This window comes from Schistocerca americana, chromosome X, assembly GCF_021461395.2.
Source record: "Schistocerca americana isolate TAMUIC-IGC-003095 chromosome X, iqSchAmer2.1, whole genome shotgun sequence".
Lineage (NCBI taxonomy): Eukaryota > Metazoa > Arthropoda > Insecta > Orthoptera > Acrididae > Schistocerca > Schistocerca americana.
The window spans coordinates 264,564,943-264,583,073 of NC_060130.1; positions in this window are offsets into that span (position 1 = coordinate 264,564,943).

The following is an 18,131-nucleotide window of genomic DNA, read 5'->3' on the forward strand; positions in this document are numbered from 1 at the left end:
AGTGCGCTGACGAATATGATGTTGAGTTCCCCTCACCTCAAATTATCCAGCGGTTAGAAAGCATAAGGCACATGATATGCCTTATGCTTTGAGGTCACATAATTAGTTGCGTTGTTAGTTCCCTTACAATGTTTTTGGGGTGTTAGATTTATTCTTGTTTTTGTGTTGATGGACATATTTTAGATTGTGTTATGTTCGGATGGATTTAGTGTTTTCATGTTACTGCCACAAGTATTTTTCTTTTATTGTTGTAGGGATGTTGTCAGGTCTCTTTGGCGTTGTTTCTTGTTTTCTGCTTGTCGTTAGTTACTCGTTTCGGCAGGACGGAGGGGATAATGGACAGTTCCTTCTGCAGGCGGCAAGGTCGTGGGAACATTCTGGGTGATAGATACGTATGAGGAGGCAAGAGGTAGCGTTGATTTCAGATAATAGGGAAGCTCGTGTAGTTATGGTGTTAGCGATTTGGAGAAATGCACTCAGGAGAGTATTGTCATCTGTCCAGACAGAGCAGTACAGACTGATACGCGGACATGTGAGGCGAGTATGTTTTTTCGTGAAAACGAATGGGAAAGTTGCAGAATGGAAATCTTACTCGTACGGTCCTACTTCCAAAAGGTCGGGGTGCTTTGGCTGTACTCGGTCTTCTCGCAGAAAGTGTGTTGAAGAAGAGAAATCTGAGGGATTGTGGAAATAAGAGTTGCAGGTAAGTGGTGTTAAAAAAATGGCTCTGAGCACTATGCGACTTAACTTCTGAGGTCATCAGTCGCCTAGAACTTAGAACTAATTAAACCTAACTAACCTAAGGACATGACACACATCCATGCCCGAGGCAGGATTCGAACCTGCGACCGGAGCGGTCGCTCGGTTCCAGACTGTAGCGCCTAGAACCGCACGGCCACTCCGGCCGGCCGTAAGTGGTGTTATTGACAACGGCATGGCTTGTGAGATCGTAGGGAAGGGTCTCCGTCTTCGGATTTCACTCACTGGTACAACTTTCATTTCAATGACACGGAATATTTTGTACTGGCCGGAAGGGTCACTAAGGGTATTATCCACCCAAAATTTCCCTGAACTTATGCATTCATTAGACACAACTATCGAGTCACAGCAGGGTAAAATTTCAATGGAGCAGATGTTACAATATTTCAAGATTTTCAACAAAGTCGTCAGCGCAAGTTTATATCGATAAGCATTTAAACTACAAGTTGTGGCGTGTTTCTACTACATATTTCCGTTTTTCTTTGTAATAAACAGACATGCACAGCCTACAGATTCACTGACACATCAGTTGCCAGTCGAGTGATTAGCTGGCATGGGACAAAGGAACAGTTGATGGAAGTAAAACCATGGTATTTATGTAGTATAAGCATTACTTTAAGGATCGTCCTATAATAAGGTTCTGAAAACCCCACTTTAAGAGTAAGCTCATGTTGTAATATATAAGGGAGATATCCATATGGGACAGATAATGGTTAAAAGTGGATGTTGCCTTCAGCATGCTACAGAGTTTTGTTGGTTAAGAGTAATTTCAAGGTAAAATTAGTCTTAGAAGATGCAATACATCCCGAAAAAGTTCAGCGCGCGAATTGTAACTTTTTAAAGTTTAATTCTAGCTGTGGACAGAAAATAAGGCCAGCTAGGACGATGTGCTAATCAAGTAAGCCACTAGTCAGCATTGTTGAGATTACGTCAAAACATTCCAGTCAGATGATCTTTGCTCCTCTCCCTGTGACCGAGGTATGCAGTACTGCGAACGCCTCAACACAGTGAGACCAAGAGTGAAGTAATACTTTGTAACTAAGAGCACGTGTGTGTTTCTGAGAAACCCACACTTGGCATATTTATCCGGGCCTAGCAACCTGTGCTTAGGGCATAGCGAGCTAGGAAGAGCCGACAGGGCAAGGAATATGGCAATCCCACTCAGCCCCTCCTCATCCATTCTACCCCCCACCCCCTCACTCCACCCCAGTAGGGTTAAGTCAGAAGCGTGGCTATAAAAGTGTAATTAATCGACGTTAGAGGCTCAAGGCATTCAGTCGCGCAGCTATTCTGTCAGCATCTTCAACCGGACAGAATGACGAGCTTTTGAGTTTCAGAGAAAGTACGGCTATCTCTGGGTGATGAAAATTGGCTGGCTACCTTTCCACTGATTAACTCATGATGTTTCGGCACCAAGCGCGCCGTACCTGTGGCGTGTCGTCTGAGAGACTTGGGACAAACTTCATCGATGCGGGGAGCAGGTATCCGGCCAGACTCCGCCCGCTGAAGGACTTCGGCCGACGGACTGCAATGTGTTCGGGAGGTGTGACCTGGGGTGTGAACAGTCCTCTGTGGTCGGTGTGGCCCCCTTTGAGGGGGAAAGGAGCGCGCCAACGGAGACGCTGGCAGTCATGGGGGTTTTTATCGCAATCAGCCAATCATCTTCTTCACAGTCAACGTCTGCTAAACGGAAACTGAATGATCAAAGACCCTCTCAGCTGCACCACAGTTCCTCGTGGTTTCACATGCTGAAGATGGTCAGTACTTTGCTATGGTAAATCCATTTATTATTCAGAAAGGTGCTGACGCAATTCCGGCTCTGTGAAACCATGCTCTCGTTTACGCAATGGCACTTTGCTTTTGGAGACTACTTGTGATTCTCAAGCACAAGTGCTTGCAGCTGCACTCCTCCATGGCTATCCTATTCGTGTCGAGGCCAATCGTATGGTGAATTATTCCCATGGTGTTATTTACACTAGGATACTCGACGGTCTGACCGAGGCAGAAATCCAAACGTACCTCTCTGATCATCAGGTGATGAAAAAGGTAGATGCATCTTTAGTGCCCACACGCACTCTTTTTCTCACTTTTGATAGAGTAGTGCTTCCATCAGAGATTAAAGTAGGCTATAAAGTAATCACAATCGGACCATACATTCCAAACTCGATGGGCTGCCACCAGTGTTATCCTTACAACCACACTCGAATGTGTTATTGAAACATGGCCAAATGTGTAATCTATGGTAGGGATGCGATGCGAGGATGATTGTCTGCCTCTTCCCCGGTATATCAACTGCAATGGCAGCCTCCTCTAGAGACTGTCCCGTGTATCCTAATGAGTGGGCTGTCCAGAGATCCATATGAAGGAAAAGGGGCCGGCCGCGGTGGTCGTGCGGTTCTAGGCGCTCCAGTCCGGAGCCGCGCTGCTGCTACGGTCGCAGGTTCGAATCCTGCCTCGGGCATGGATGTGTGTGATGTCCTTAGGTTAGTTAGGTTTAATTAGTTCTAAGTTCTAGGGGACTGATGACCACAGCAGTTGAGTCCCATAGTGCTCAGAGCCATTTGAACCATTTGAAGGAAAAGGTGCTTTACCCTGTTGCTGACAAGTTGTTGGCTTGTTAGACCCCTGCATTCTCCCATCTGTCGCTTACAATACTGTTCTTGCTACATCTCGCTCCACGAAGGACATGTCCATGCTGACATGCGACCTCAAATTCAGTACCACGGCTGTAAAATCGCCCAGTGTCACGTAGCATCCCTGATCCTCCTCCAGCTGTGCAACAAGCCATCAAACTTTCGCCTCATGGGGCGAAGTCACCTGCTACACAACAGGCAGGCCGGGAAGGACAGAAGGAATACTCCAGGGACACTTTTTACGTCCCTCCAGCCAACAAACATCTGAGTCTTTTTCTGCCAGCCAGAAAGGCTCCAAGAAATCAAACAAGGGCAAACGGTCTTCTCCTTCAACAACTTGGAGATCCTCTTCAACAGCGTCGCCATGTGACTGGACTCCGCAGACCGACAAGGGAGAATGCCAACGCCTCTGTAGATCTCATGAAGGAGGATCCTCCAGCCACTGCGCCCTGTAGCAGTGAGTTTTCGAAGGCTGGCACTCAGCAGCTGCCAACGTGACAGCCTTTCATTTTTTCCTTCTCCCGTTTCCTCGTCATAGCTCTTCTCCAATGGAACTTTCGCAAACTTAGATACAGGAAGAGGAATTATGGATGCTCTTGGAATCGCAGCGTCTACTTGTTCTCTGCCTCCAGGAAACAAAATTGCGTCCTCTCGGCCGCTTTGAGCTCTCTCTCTTCTTTGTGGTCCACTTTGACCTTCCACCTGAGGACGGCATTCCATGTCGTGGGGAGTCGTACTGCTCGTCCTGGACTACGTTCATAGTCAAACCATCACCATGGCTACCTGGCTTCCAGCTGTTGCAGTCTGCATTTTCCTTCCTCACTTCACATTCTCCCTTTGTACCGTTCACATCCCTCCATCCTCTCGTGGAACCAGGGCAAATTTCCTCCAGATTATTGGGCACCTCCCTCACCCCTTTCTGCTGCTCGGTGACTTCTCCCAGTATCCGTCCGAGAGGTGCCCTCAAATGCCTTAACACGGGAGTACCCACGTTTCTTTCAGACTCCACATACACCTATTCCCATTTGGACCTCTCCTTCTGCAATGCCCAGCTTGCTCATCGTCTCGAGTGGTCCACTCTCTCTGATATGTACTCGAGCCACCATTTCCTGTGTGTTATCCGGTTCCTGAGTCCTACCCCACCTACGTGGCAGTATTCTAAGGCAGTATTCTAAGGACGAATGGCAGTATTCTAAGGACGGCCAGAAACTTTACTCCTCCCTGGCGACCTTCGACGAACAACATTTCCTCAGTTGTGAGTCGCAAGTAGAATATCTTACAAATGTTATCCTTACCGCCGTAGAACTTTCCATTCCTCGCACTTCCTCTTTACTGCTCCAAGTCCCAGTCGCTTGGTGGACTGAGGTATGCCACGACGCATGCAGAGACGTGCTCTCCACGTTTTTAGCCGTCATCCAACGGTGGCAAACTGCATTCATTATAAATAATTGCGTGCTCAGTGTCATCGCGTTCCTCGGGCTAGCAAAAAGCTAGCTGGATTTCCTTTACTAGTTGTTTTAACGGTTCCACTCTCTATTTTGCCGTGTGGTCCAACCTTTGATAGCTCTCTAGGACCAAGGCCCATTCTCCAGTTTCCAGCCTGACCATAGCAGATGATGTCATAGTGGACCCTACTGCTACTTCCAACACCTTGGGCCGCTATTTGCCGGAGATTTCGAGCTCCATCCACTATCACCCTGCCTTCCTCCATCGGAAACGAGTGTAGAAGATTTGGGCAACACCTTTCTCTCCTCATAATCGTGAGTGCTACGATACCGTTTTTACTGTAAGGGAGCTAGATCATGCTATTACTTCATCCTGATCCTCCGTCCCAGGGCAGGACGTTGTTCACATTCAGATCTTGCAGAACCTTTCACTTGCAGACAAGCACTTTCTCCTTCATACATACAATCGCATCTGTGCGGAGGGCACGTTTCCCAGATGCTGGCGTGAATCCACTGTCATACCCATACCTAAGCCCGGTAAGGACAAACGCCTTCCTTCTAGTTACCGCCCCATTTATTTTACCAGCTGTGTTTGCAAGGTGATGGAACATATGATTCATGCCTGGCAGGTATGGTGGCTCGAGTCCTGCAATTTACTAACCACTGCACAGTGTGGATTTCGAGCGCGCCGTTCTGCAGTTGACCGTCTCGTCACTTTGTCAATCCATCTCATGAATGGTTTTCTCCGGAAATACCAGCCTGTGGCCGTGTTTTTCGATTTGGAGAAAGCCTAGAACACCTGCTAGACGACTGGTATCCTCTGTACCCTCTACACATGGGACTTCCGTGGCCACATGCCAGTTTCCTTCAAGAATTTTTAAAAGGCCGGGTTTTCAAGATGCGTGTGGGTTCTGCCTTGTCGGACATCTTTAGCCAGGGAAACGGTGTGCCTCAGTATTCCATCCTGCGCATCGTCCTCTTTGCTATTGCCATTAATCCTATTATGGCATGTCTCCCACGATGTAACTCTGGCTCCCTTTTCTTTGACGATTTTGCCACCTACTGCAGTTATCCACGGACTTTTCTCCTTGAGCGACGTCTTCAGCGTTGTCTGGATCGTCTTTACTCGTGGAGCATAGACAATGGCTTTTGCTTTTCCACTGACAAAACCGGTCTCTTCAAAACTGGACTATGGGTGTTTCGTTTATGCATCTGCACGTCAGTTCATCTTACGCCATCTCAATACAGTCCACCATCGTGGCATCCGTTTGGCCAATGGCGCCCTTTCCACTAGCTCGGTTGAGAGTCTGTATGCAGAAGCTGCTGAACTACTGCTGTCATATCGCCGTGGTTTGCTCCTCAGCAGGTACACATGTTGTTCGTCTACCAAGTTCGACCACCCATTCTATGCTCCTTCTTTGATGACTCCTTTGATCACCAGTATGGGGTGCGTCTCGCTTCTCTGTTACCTCCAGGATGTTTGCTTTCGGCTATTGCTCTGACAGTTTAACTTCACGCTACCTGACACTTACCAAATGGATGCGAATCCTTCACCACCTTGGCTTCGTGTGGCAGCCCGTGTTCACCTTGGACTTCATTCCCTTCCTAAGGACGCTACTCCAGCCACGCTCTACTGCTGTAAGTTTCTCGATCTTCGCACGGATGGTTCTCGGACTCATCGTGGTGTCGGGTGTGGCTTCATCATTGGCACAGACAATTTTCGGTATCGGCTTCTGGACCACTGCTCAGTATTTACAGCAGAGCTCTTTGCCCTGTATCAGGCCACGCAGTACATCTAGCAATACAGGCTTTCCAATTGTATCATTGCTCTCTCAGTGGCCTTCAGAGTCTCTTTGTGCTGTGCACCGTACATCCGTCCGTGCCAAGGCTGTACTCCTCGTACCTTGGCCCGCTAGTTCTTGCATTCGCTCCGATGATCTGTGTTGCCGTCTGTCAGCAGGTGGTGTCATTGTGACATCACCAATGGCCTTCCATTCATGGGAACAAGCTCCGGGGAATTAAACCTCTCCCAGCGGCTTGGGTGACTTCCTCTCGGCCCTCTCGCCGTGAGGAGATCGTTTTAGCTAGGTTGCGCATTGGGCACTGTCTTCTTAGCCTTCACCATTTGTTATGTGGTGATCCCTCAGCTCTTTGAGCTCATTGCCCTCAACCTTTGACGGTTCGCCATTTCTTGACGGATTTCCCTTTTTCTGATCATTCACGTTCTCATTTATGTTTGCCGTCTGAATTATCGGCCGTTTTAGACAACGATTCGCGGGCTGTCGACCGGATTTTACTTTTTATCTGTCGTAGCAATATGGCGAAGGACATTTAATCTTTAGTTCAGGACCTCTGTTGTCTCTATGGCGTATTTTATAGACCTTTCTCCAAGTCCCAGTTTTTAGTCGCCATTCATTCGGTCGACAGGGTTTAACGTGCAATCGGTTTCAACTCCTTTTTCGTCGTCGTGTTCTACGTTTCTGAGATGGGCGCGTATGACCCTAGTTGTTTTTGCGTCCTAAAACAAAACAAAACAGATGGACTGCAAGCTGTCTACGATCCGTCTTGGGGAGACTGCCCTCACGGCCTCCTAGCCACCTAGACGGCATCAGCCGTCATCCTACTTTACCCCTGGTGGTGACCAGGGCGTTGATGCTCGGCATCAGGACATGTAGTGTCGGCTATCGCATCAAAGTGCACGACATAGGGGTGACGAGTATGCTTGAGGATGCCTAGACGACACATCTCTGGAGGTCCTGGGCAGGCTGCTCTCGTCTTCGCCTGCTGGCGACCCACACGGTGCTACGGCAGCTGCCGCCTGCGACCCAGGACTACAGACATCACCTGCGTGATCAGGACTTCAGCGAATTCCGCAACCGGCTGCGTTTACATGCACACAGTATGCACCTGCGACGGGCCGGAGTGCTATATAAGGCAGCATGAACACACACGTCAGTACGACCACTGTTTAACTGCACACCATGCCTGAATTTGCCCCCCCCCCCCCTCCGACCAATTCTCTCTCCCATCCTATGCGTAGCGGCCCTGAAATAGGTCGGGTCATGGGAATACCTTTCAGGTGATAAATAACTTCCTTAACAAATATCCCTCCTATTTCAAACCCATCCCCTTCTCAAAAAGCTTTCGTTGTTGAGCAGCAATCGAACACATTAGTGGGTGCACAAGTTACCTAAGATTCTATGTATTTTAAACTATGAAATTTTTGTGAACAGCAAATAAATTTACTTGTTTGTCTTTAAGGGTTAAAGTATGTTCATTGATCGGTGTAAAATTTGCAGCAGCTAAGTTCTATAAAATAATCTATCATTCAATTCGAAAGTGTGTTCTAAAACAAAGCACGCACCTCATCCCTCAGGTCAAACATGTGGGTTAGTAGAATGAAATTTTCACTCTACAGCGGAGTGTGCGCTGATATGAAACTTCCTGGCAGATTAAAACTGTGTGGCGGACCGAGACTCGAACTCGGGACCTTTGCCTTTCGGGGGCAAGTGCTCTACCGACTGAGCTACCCAAGCACGACTCACGCCCCGTCCTCACAGCTTTACTTCTGCCAGTACCTCGTCTCCTACCTTCCAAACTTTACAGAAGCTCTCCTGCGAACCTTGCAGAACTAGCACTCCTGAAAGAATGGATATTGCGGAGACAAGGCTTAGCCACAGCCTGGGGGATGTTTCTAGAATGAAATTTTCACTCTACAGCGGAGTGTGCGCTGATATGAAACTTCCTGGCAGATTAAAACTGTGTGCCGGACAGAGACTCGAACTCGGGACCTTTGCCTTTCGCGGGCAAGGAAGTTTCATGTGGGTTAGTATTTTAACTCTATCTAACGATTTTGATTACCTCATCAAGAAAATTCTTATAACTGGGGTAGTAGCAAGTGCTTGCCTATGGATGGTGCAGTGACTACTACAACAGTTTTAGAAGTTATTCTTAATAACTTGTATCGTGTCATTAATTATGCCACTCGTGGCCTTTGCTCCATGGATGCAGATATTAATACCATTATCTCCTGGAATTTTATTCTCTTCAAGAAGAAAATTTAGGAGACCAAGTGTTTCATTTCCTGCTGTAAGTGTTAACAGAGATTTTCAAAAAAGAAAATCCTCAAGTAATGAGTTTTCTTGCAGATACCTCACTGTTATACTTAATACTGCGAGTCCAACTACCTATTTGGATTCATATGTTTGTAATGATAATTTGCATGGTTTGAGACGAAAAGTAAATTCATTCTTTATACACAGCCACAGTTATAACTATATTAAATGAAAGCAACATTTTTACACTTACGCTGTATTTATTTATACGTCTTCATTCCTCGACCAGTTCTGGCTTTTTAAGCCATTGTCCAGTGATTAGTTACAAAAAGGTGCCATACAACACGAGAACACGCTATAACTTTATAGACCTAACCATAGCGCCTTTTTGTAAACGCTGGATAATGACTTAAAAGGTTAAACTAGTTGTGAATACAAACTAAGTTTAAATAAACAGAACGTAAGTGAAAAATGCGTCATTCATTTATTTTTTATATTGTTTACTAAGTCTAATGTGCTGAGCTACCATGTTATTCGAAAGTGGGATCTTATCTATTTCTTTTTCTGATATTTCACCTAACAGACATTTTACTATCTTTGTAGTGGAAGGATTGTGGTATCGATAGCTACGATGCCACGGCGTAGGTACAAGTTCTTAGATTGGCACTACGAGAGCGGACGAGCCACACCGACGACAGCGCCCTCTAGCCGGCGCTGTGCAGCTCTACGAGCACGGCTCCAGATTCAGCCCATTTGATGACGAGCAGACGACCTAGCAAGATTGTTCCTACTGCATGGTGGGCGAGCCACTACAGATTTTGCCTGTGTAACTTCTGTGAGCTTTGATACATCCGGCTTCGCACCTACGTGTTCCTCAGTGCAAAGTTATGTATTCACGGTTATTATCTTGTTGTGATATAGTAAAACCACTTTTACTTTAATTGCAGTAGCGAGAGTTCTACCTCACCTGCTCCTCCTAGCTTCCTACATTCGGCCTACCCTTCAGTTTTCAGGAGCAGACCTACGCGCCGCCTCCCAGGTGGGATACAAAATGGATTAATAGAATTTTCCGGATGAGTAGGCTTCATCGCATTGAACTATCTGATAGCCGACTGAGTAGGAAGTCTCAGTTGCCTTATTTACTGTGAAGACCATGTGCACACTCAGTTCAATAATGTACGAGTGTGCGAAACTTAAAGGACGAAAGTAACTTTCGTATGATGTTTCACTGAAACTTGGACCATACACAGAAAGAGCTGCTGCAGTATAGTACAGAAGGTAACTGCAAGAAAGTCACAGACGAACAAAAATGACCCTTTTATTCAAAGACAATAACGAGACTTAAGTTGGGACGATTTATCTACATCTACATCTACATTTATACTCCGCAAGCCACCCAACGGTGTGTGGCGGAGGGCACTTTACGTGCCACTGTCATTACCTCCCTTTCCTGTTCCAGTCGCGTATGGTTCGCGGGAAGAACGACTGTCTGAAAGCCTCCGTGCGCGCTCTAATCTCTCTAATTTTACATTCGTGATCTCCTCGGGAGGTATAAGTAGGGGGAAGCAATATATTCGATACCTCATCCAGAAACGCACCCTCTCGAAACCTGGCGAGCAAGCTACACCGCGATGCAGAGCGCCTCTCTTGCAGAGTCTGCCACTTGAGTTTATTAAACATCTCCGTAACGCTATCACGGTTACCAAATAACCCTGTGACGAAACGCGCCGCTCTTCTTTGGATCTTCTCAATCTCCTCCGTCAGACCGATCTGGTACGGATCCCACACTGATGAGCAATACTCAAGTATAGGTCGAACGAGTGTTTTGTAAGCCACCTCCTTTGTTGATGGACTACATTTTCTAAGCACTCTCCCAATGAATCTCAACCTGGTACCCGCCTTACCAACAATTAATTTTATATGATCATTCCACTTCAAATCGTTCCGCACGCATACTCCCAGATATTTTACAGAAGTAACTGCTACCAGTGTTTGTTCCGCTATCATATAATCATACAATAAAGGATCCTTCTTCCTATGTATTCGCAATACATTACATTTGTCTATGTTAAGGGTCAGTTGCCACTCCCTGCACCAAGTGCCTATCCGCTGCAGATCTTCCTGCATATCGCTACAATTTTCTAATGCTGCAACTTCTCTGTATACTACAGCATCATCCCCTGGACATTACAAAAGGCGGGATGTGGTTCTTAATAGGGGATGTGATCACCACAGACAGCAGCGCATGCTCTGCGAAGAGCTCTCATGCTGTCCACAAATTTGACATCTGCTGAATGGCCGTTGGTGCATCTGAACGTGCTGCAGTACGCCTCCCAGCACATTACACTCGTGCTCGAATGAATTAAGGGGGGGGGGGGGGGAGGATGGTCAGGCCAGTCCATTCGCTGAATATCCACTCATTCCAAGAGCTCCGTCCGCAGCTCGTGGTCGTGCGGTAGCGTTCTCGCTTCCCGCGCCCGGGTTCGATTCCCGGCGGGGTCAGGGATTTTCTCTACCTCGTGATGACTGGGTGTTGTGTGATGTCCTTAGGTTAGTTAGGTTTAAGTAGTTCTAAGTTCTAGGGGACTGACGACCATAGATGTTAAGTCCCATAGTGCTCAGAGCCATTTGAACCATTTGAACAAGAGCTCCTCTATCTGCGTTGTTCGATGTGGTCGCGCATTGTCATCTATCAAAGGGAAGGAGTACAGTGTTACAATAATGTTGATCGGTGAGTGTCCGTGTTCAAAGGCGTGGATGTTGGTTGGTTGGTTGTTTTGGGGAAGGAGACCAGACAGCGAGGTCATCGGTCTCATCGGATTAGGGAAGGACGGGGAAGGAAGTCGGCCGTGCCCTTTGAAGGGAACCATCCCGGCATTTGCCTGGAGCGATTTAGGGAAATCACGGAAAACCTAAATCAGGATGCCCGGACGCGGGATTGAACCGTCGTCCTCCCGAATGCGAGTCCAGTGGATGTCAGTACGCCGATGCATAATTATGCCTCCCCACACCATAACACTCGTACCACCAAAACGATCATGTTCGACAAAGCTGGACCTTCCCTCGTATGACGAGACCCCCAGGAAAATTTCTAGAACACGATCGTTTCGGTCGTCCAGGTGTTACAGTGTGGGGCGGCAGCGTCAAGCATTTTCCGCGGTAACGCAGAGGCACGCGGAATTGGCGTTCCATCTGGAAGCACCAGACGCTAGCGATTGCCAGTGACGGATCGTCTCTGAGATGTGGATGGGGACTCAAGTAACGACTAGCATAATAGAAAAAGATTTATATGTCAACATTTAAATTCGTCCATGTTGTCCGACGATTGTATGTTAATGAGTGGTGCAAATCCGGTAGTGCATGTGATTAACTATACCACGAAAGTGTGCGAAAGAAAGACGAAGTCGCGTAAAGGCATACGGATTTAATTTCTTTATGACATGCTAGCGAACCCGGGAATGCTTCGCAGTTGCTTAATATACACTCCTGGAAATGGAAAAAAGAACACATTGACACCGGTGTGCCAGACCCACCATACTTGCTCCGGACACTGCGAGAGGGCTGTACAAGCAATGATCACACGCACGGCACAGCGGACACACCAGGAACCGCGGTGTTGGCCGTCAAATGGCGCTAGCTGCGCAGCATTTGTGCACCGCCGCCGTCGGTGTCAGCCAGTTTGCCGTGGCATACGGAGCTCCATCGCAGTCTTTAACACTGGTAGCATGCCGCGACAGCGTGGACGTGAACCGTATGTGCAGTTGACGGACTTTGAGCGAGGGCGTATAGTGGGCATGCGGGAGGCCGGGTGGACGTACCGCCGAATTGCTCAACACGTGGGGCGTGAGGTCTCCACAGTACATCGATGTTGTCGCCAGTGGTCGGCGGAAGGTGCACGTGCCCGTCGACCTGGGACCGGACCGCAGCGACGCACGGATGCACGCCAAGACCGTAGGATCCTACGCAGTGCCGTAGGGGACCGCACCGCCACTTCCCAGCAAATTAGGGACACTGTTGCTCCTGGGGTATCGGCGAGGACCATTCGCAACCGTCTCCATGAAGCTGGGCTACGGTCCCGCACACCGTTAGGCCGTCTTCCGCTCACGCCCCAACATCGTGCAGCCCGCCTCCAGTGGTGTCGCGACAGGCGTGAATGGAGGGACGAATGGAGACGCGTCGTCTTCAGCGATGAGAGTCGCTTCTGCCTTGGTGCCAATGATGGTCGTATGCGTGTTTGGCGCCGTGCAGGTGAGCGCCACAATCAGGACTGCATACGACCGAGGCACACAGGGCCAACACCCGGCATCATGGTGTGGGGAGCGATCTCCTACACTGGCCGTACACCACTGGTGATCGTCGAGGGGACACTGAATAGTGCACGGTACATCCAAACCGTCATCGAACCCATCGTTCTACCATTCCTAGACCGGCAAGGGAACTTGCTGTTCCAACAGGACAATGCACGTCCGCATGTATCCCGTGCCACCCAACGTGCTCTAGAAGGTGTAAGTCAACTACCCTGGCCAGCAAGACCTCCGGATCTGTCCCCCATTTTGCATGTTTGGGACTGGATGAAGCGTCGTCTCACGCGGTCTGCACGTCCAGCACGAACGCTGGTCCAACTGAGGCGCCAGGTGGAAATGGCATGGCAAGCCGTTCCACAGGACTACATCCAGCATCTCTACGATCGTCTCCATGGGAGAATAGCAGCCTGCATTACTGCGAAAGGTGGATATACACTGTACTAGTGCCGAGATTGTGCATGCTCTGTTGCCTGTGTCTATGTGCCTGTGGTTCTGTCAGTGTGATCATGTGATGTATCTGACCCCAGGAATGTGTCAATAAAGTTTCCCCTTCCTGGGACAATGAATTCACGGTGTTCTTATTTCAATTTCCAGGAGTGTATATCGGAATTGAATATATGTCCTAATCTCCTTCTCCCCCTGTCTCTCTCCCTCCTTCTCCTGTTCCCCGTCTCACGCTCTCCATCTCCTTCTACCCTTGAGACTTCCGCGCGACCGCTACGGTCGCAGGTTCGAATCCTGCCTCGGGCATGGATGTGTGTGATGTCCTTAGGTTAGTTAGGTTTAAGTAGTTCTAAGTTCTAGGGGACTGATGTCCTCCGATGTTAAGTCCCATAGTGCTCAGAGCCATTTGAACCTTGAGACTTGTTTATTGTTAATGCAATGGAAATCTTGAGTGGGAATTGAAGTCGGTTTAAATCAATGGGTAAAACGGTTGGGATCATTAATATACTGGGTATAAGCGTCCTCTCCTGCCGCTGGCTCTCTCAGGATAGGAGCTCTAATGACAGTCTTTCGCATAGTTTTAACCTGCAGACAGGTACGACTACTAAGTTTCGGACGATTCAGATTCTGTAGTAGTAAACCGATAAGCCATAAATACAACTTTCTCGTTTTCTGTTAAAGCCGGCTGCCAGGAAGAAAACATAACAGCACATAGCCGTGTATACAATTTTTAAAAAATTGTGCGTAAGGAAAAAGAAAATACAAGAAAAACAAATGGTCCAATGGTTTAAATGCCCTGATATTGTACTTAAAACTGACTGCGAGAAAGAAAACTACAGCGAAAATTTTCTTGGCACATTTTCTTTCTCGCATTCGGCTTTAACAGAAAATCTGTCGATTGTTGTTTAAAAAATATACAGCCTAAGTCCGTCTGAAGGTTTATTAGAGTACAGAGTAAAAATTTGAATCAAATCAGTCAATAACTTTTCGATATATAGCCTGTACCCGGCCGAACGCCGAACGTTTGTTAGAATATCATGAAAAATCTGAGGTAAATTAGCCAGGAACATTCCGAAATTTTTTGGTAACTACGTTACACGATGATTTTGTGTATATATTTTTCCCACGTGTATTAAAAAGTATGTAGCCCATGACCCTCCGAATGTTTATTAGAGTATCGTGTAAAAATTTGAAGTTAATCGGTCAAGAATTTTTCGTGATTTTTGTTAAAAACGTTTCCCCATTATATGGTACATATACAGGGTGAGTCACCTAACGTTACCGCTGGATATATTTCGTAAACCACATCAAATACTGACGAACCGATTCCACAGACCGAACGTGAGGAGAGGGGCTAGTGTAATTGTTTGATACAAACCATACAAAAATGCACGGAAGTATGTTTTTTAACACAAACCTACGTTTTTTTTAATGGGACCCTGTTAGTTTTGTTAGCACATCTGAACATATAAACAAATACGTAATCAGTGCCGTTTGTTGCATTGTAAAATGTTAATTACATCCGGAGATATTGTAACATGAAGTTGACGTTTGAAATCTCCGACGCTCAGTTGCGTGTTGTAACAAACACGGGCCACGGTCGCCGAGCAGCATCTGCAGGGACATGTTTACGATGACGACCGTGTTTACGAGTGTGGCTGTAGTGCAGTGTTGTGGTTTGGTCTAGCTGTCGCAGTGTCCGCATGGAGCGCTTGCTGCTATTGTTATTCTGCATTCGTCTCCGCACGCAGACCAACTGTAGTACACCGTGATACCAGACGTCTGTGATAGTGTAGTGTTGTAGGAACTGTGACCATGGTGTATTCGAACTCTGAAAAGGTGGAGACGATACTCATCTATGGCGAGTGTCGACGAAATGCAGCTGAAGCCTGCAGGGTGTATGCAGAACGGTACCCGGACAGAGAGCATCCAACGTGCCGCACATTGCAAAACATCTACCGCCAACTGTATGCAACAGGTATGGTCGTAGCACGCAAACGGGTCCGTAACAGGCCCGTCACAGGAGAAGCGGGTGCAGTTGGTGTGTGAGCTGCTGTTGCCATGAACCAACACATGAGTACACGGGACATTGCGAGAGCCGGTGGACTGAGTCAAAGTAGTGTCATGCGCATACTGCATCGTCACCGCTTTCACCCATTTCATGTGTCGCTACATCAGCAATTACATGGTGATGACTTTAATCATCGAGTGCAATTCTGTCAATGGGCATTGACAGAAAATGCGTTGCAGTTCTACCTGTTTACCGATGAAGCGGGTTTCACAAACCACGGGGCAGTGAATCTACGGAACATGCATTACTAGTCCGTGGACAATCCTCGCTGGCTCAGACAGGTAGAGCGACAGCGACCGTGGACTGTAAATGTACGGTGCGGAATCATTGGCGACCACCTCATTGGTCCTCACTTCATTGCAGGGGCCCAAACAGCTGCAACATACATCGCGTTTCTACAGAATGATCTGCCAACCTTGCTCGAAAATGTCCCACTGGAAACGCGTCGACGTATGTGGTATCAGTGTGATGGTGCACCTGCACATTCCGCAATTAACACTAGGCTGACCTTTGACAGGATGTTCGACGGGCGTTTCATAGGACGTGGAGGACGCATAAATTGGCCAGCCCGTTCTCCTGATCTTACACCTCTGGACTTCTTTCTGTGGGGTACGTTAAAGGAGAATGTGCACTGTGATGTGCCTACAACCCCAGAGGATATGAAACAACGTATTGTGGCAGCCTGCGGCGACATTACACCAGATGTACTGCGGCGTGTACGACATTCATTACGCCAGAGATTGCAATTGTGTGCAGCAAATGATGGCCACCACATTGAACATCTATTGGCCTGACATGTCGGGACACACTCTATTCCACTCCGTAATTGAAAACGGAAACCACGTGTGTACGTGTACCTCACCCCTCATGGTAATGTATATGTGCGTCAGTGAAAAAGACCAGTAAAATGTGTTAGCATGTGGACGTAATGTGCTGTTCCAGTCTCTTCTGTACCTAAGGTCCATCACCGTTCCCTTTGGATCCCTACGTAATTCGGTGCTCTCCGATACACACAATCGAACAGCGGAGGAGTGGTACTCAAGCGTCAACTTTAGGTTACAATATCTCCGGATGTAATTAACATTTTACAATGAAACAAACGGCACTGATTACGTATTTGTTTATATGTTCAGATGTGCTAACAAAACTAACAGGGTTCCATTTAAAAAAACGTAGGTTTGTGTTATAAAACATACTTCCGTGCATTTTTTTATGGTTTGTATTAACCAATTACACTAGCCTCTCTCCTCACGTTCGGTCTGTGGAATTGATTCGTCAGTATTTGATGTGGTTTACGAAATATATCCAGCGGTAATGTTAGGTGACTCACCCTGTATATATTCCACATACATTAAAATATGTAGCCTATGTCTGTCCGAACGTTTATTAGAATATCAAGTAAATATCTGTAATATGTTAGTCAAGAACCTTTCGAGATTATGGTAACAACTTTAAACAACAACTTGTTTATGTAGCATTATAGATTATCTCACATACTTCATTATTAATGTTTTCTTATTTTACCGTCAACAGATTTGACGAATTACCATTTACGATTATTCTTTATCTCATTACGTGGGTGAAAATATTTAGAAGAAGCCGTTTAAGTTGCTATGATTCTCATAACAGCTTTTAGTATTGCAATTGACAGTATTTAAATGCAGTTTACTAAATTGATAGTACATTACCTGTTATGTGGTAGGCGCTAATTTATAACAGAAAATTTTTGACAGTTGTTCCCCAGTATTTGCTATGTTAAGATCACGCATTTTCACCACTCTAGTTAACCAAACAATCAATGAAGTTGTATCACAGTACTCAACCCTATCTTTAAACTACTATTAGCATTATCTGAGCCAAGATAGACACAAAGCCAACATCCACCACAGTGGTACAAGTTTACGTGCTTATTAACACCACATATGATGGAGAGATTGAAAGAATATACGATGGAATACAAGAAATTATTCAGATAGTTCAGGGAGACAAAATTAGAAGTGTGATGATGAGTGGAATTCGTCAGTAACGAAAAGAAAAGGGAAAATAGTAGAATAACATAGATTTGGGGGAAGGAATGAAAGAGGAATCCACTTGGTAAAATTTTGCACAGACCATAATTTAATAACCGCTAACACTTGTTTTAAAATGCTCTAAAAAGATTCATATATGGAATAGACATGCAGGCTCTGGAGGGTTTCAGACTGGCTGTATAATGGTACGATAGAGGTTTCGAAACCAGATTTTCAGTGGTAAGACATTCCATGGCGCAGATGCAGATTGACGACAATTTAATGGTTATGAACAGCGGATTACAACTAAAGAAACGGTAAAAAGGAAATTCTGGAGATTGGACCTGTAAGTTAAGACCCAGAGATTGTCGAGAATCTCAAAGGAATCATTAGACAACTATTGACTGAAAC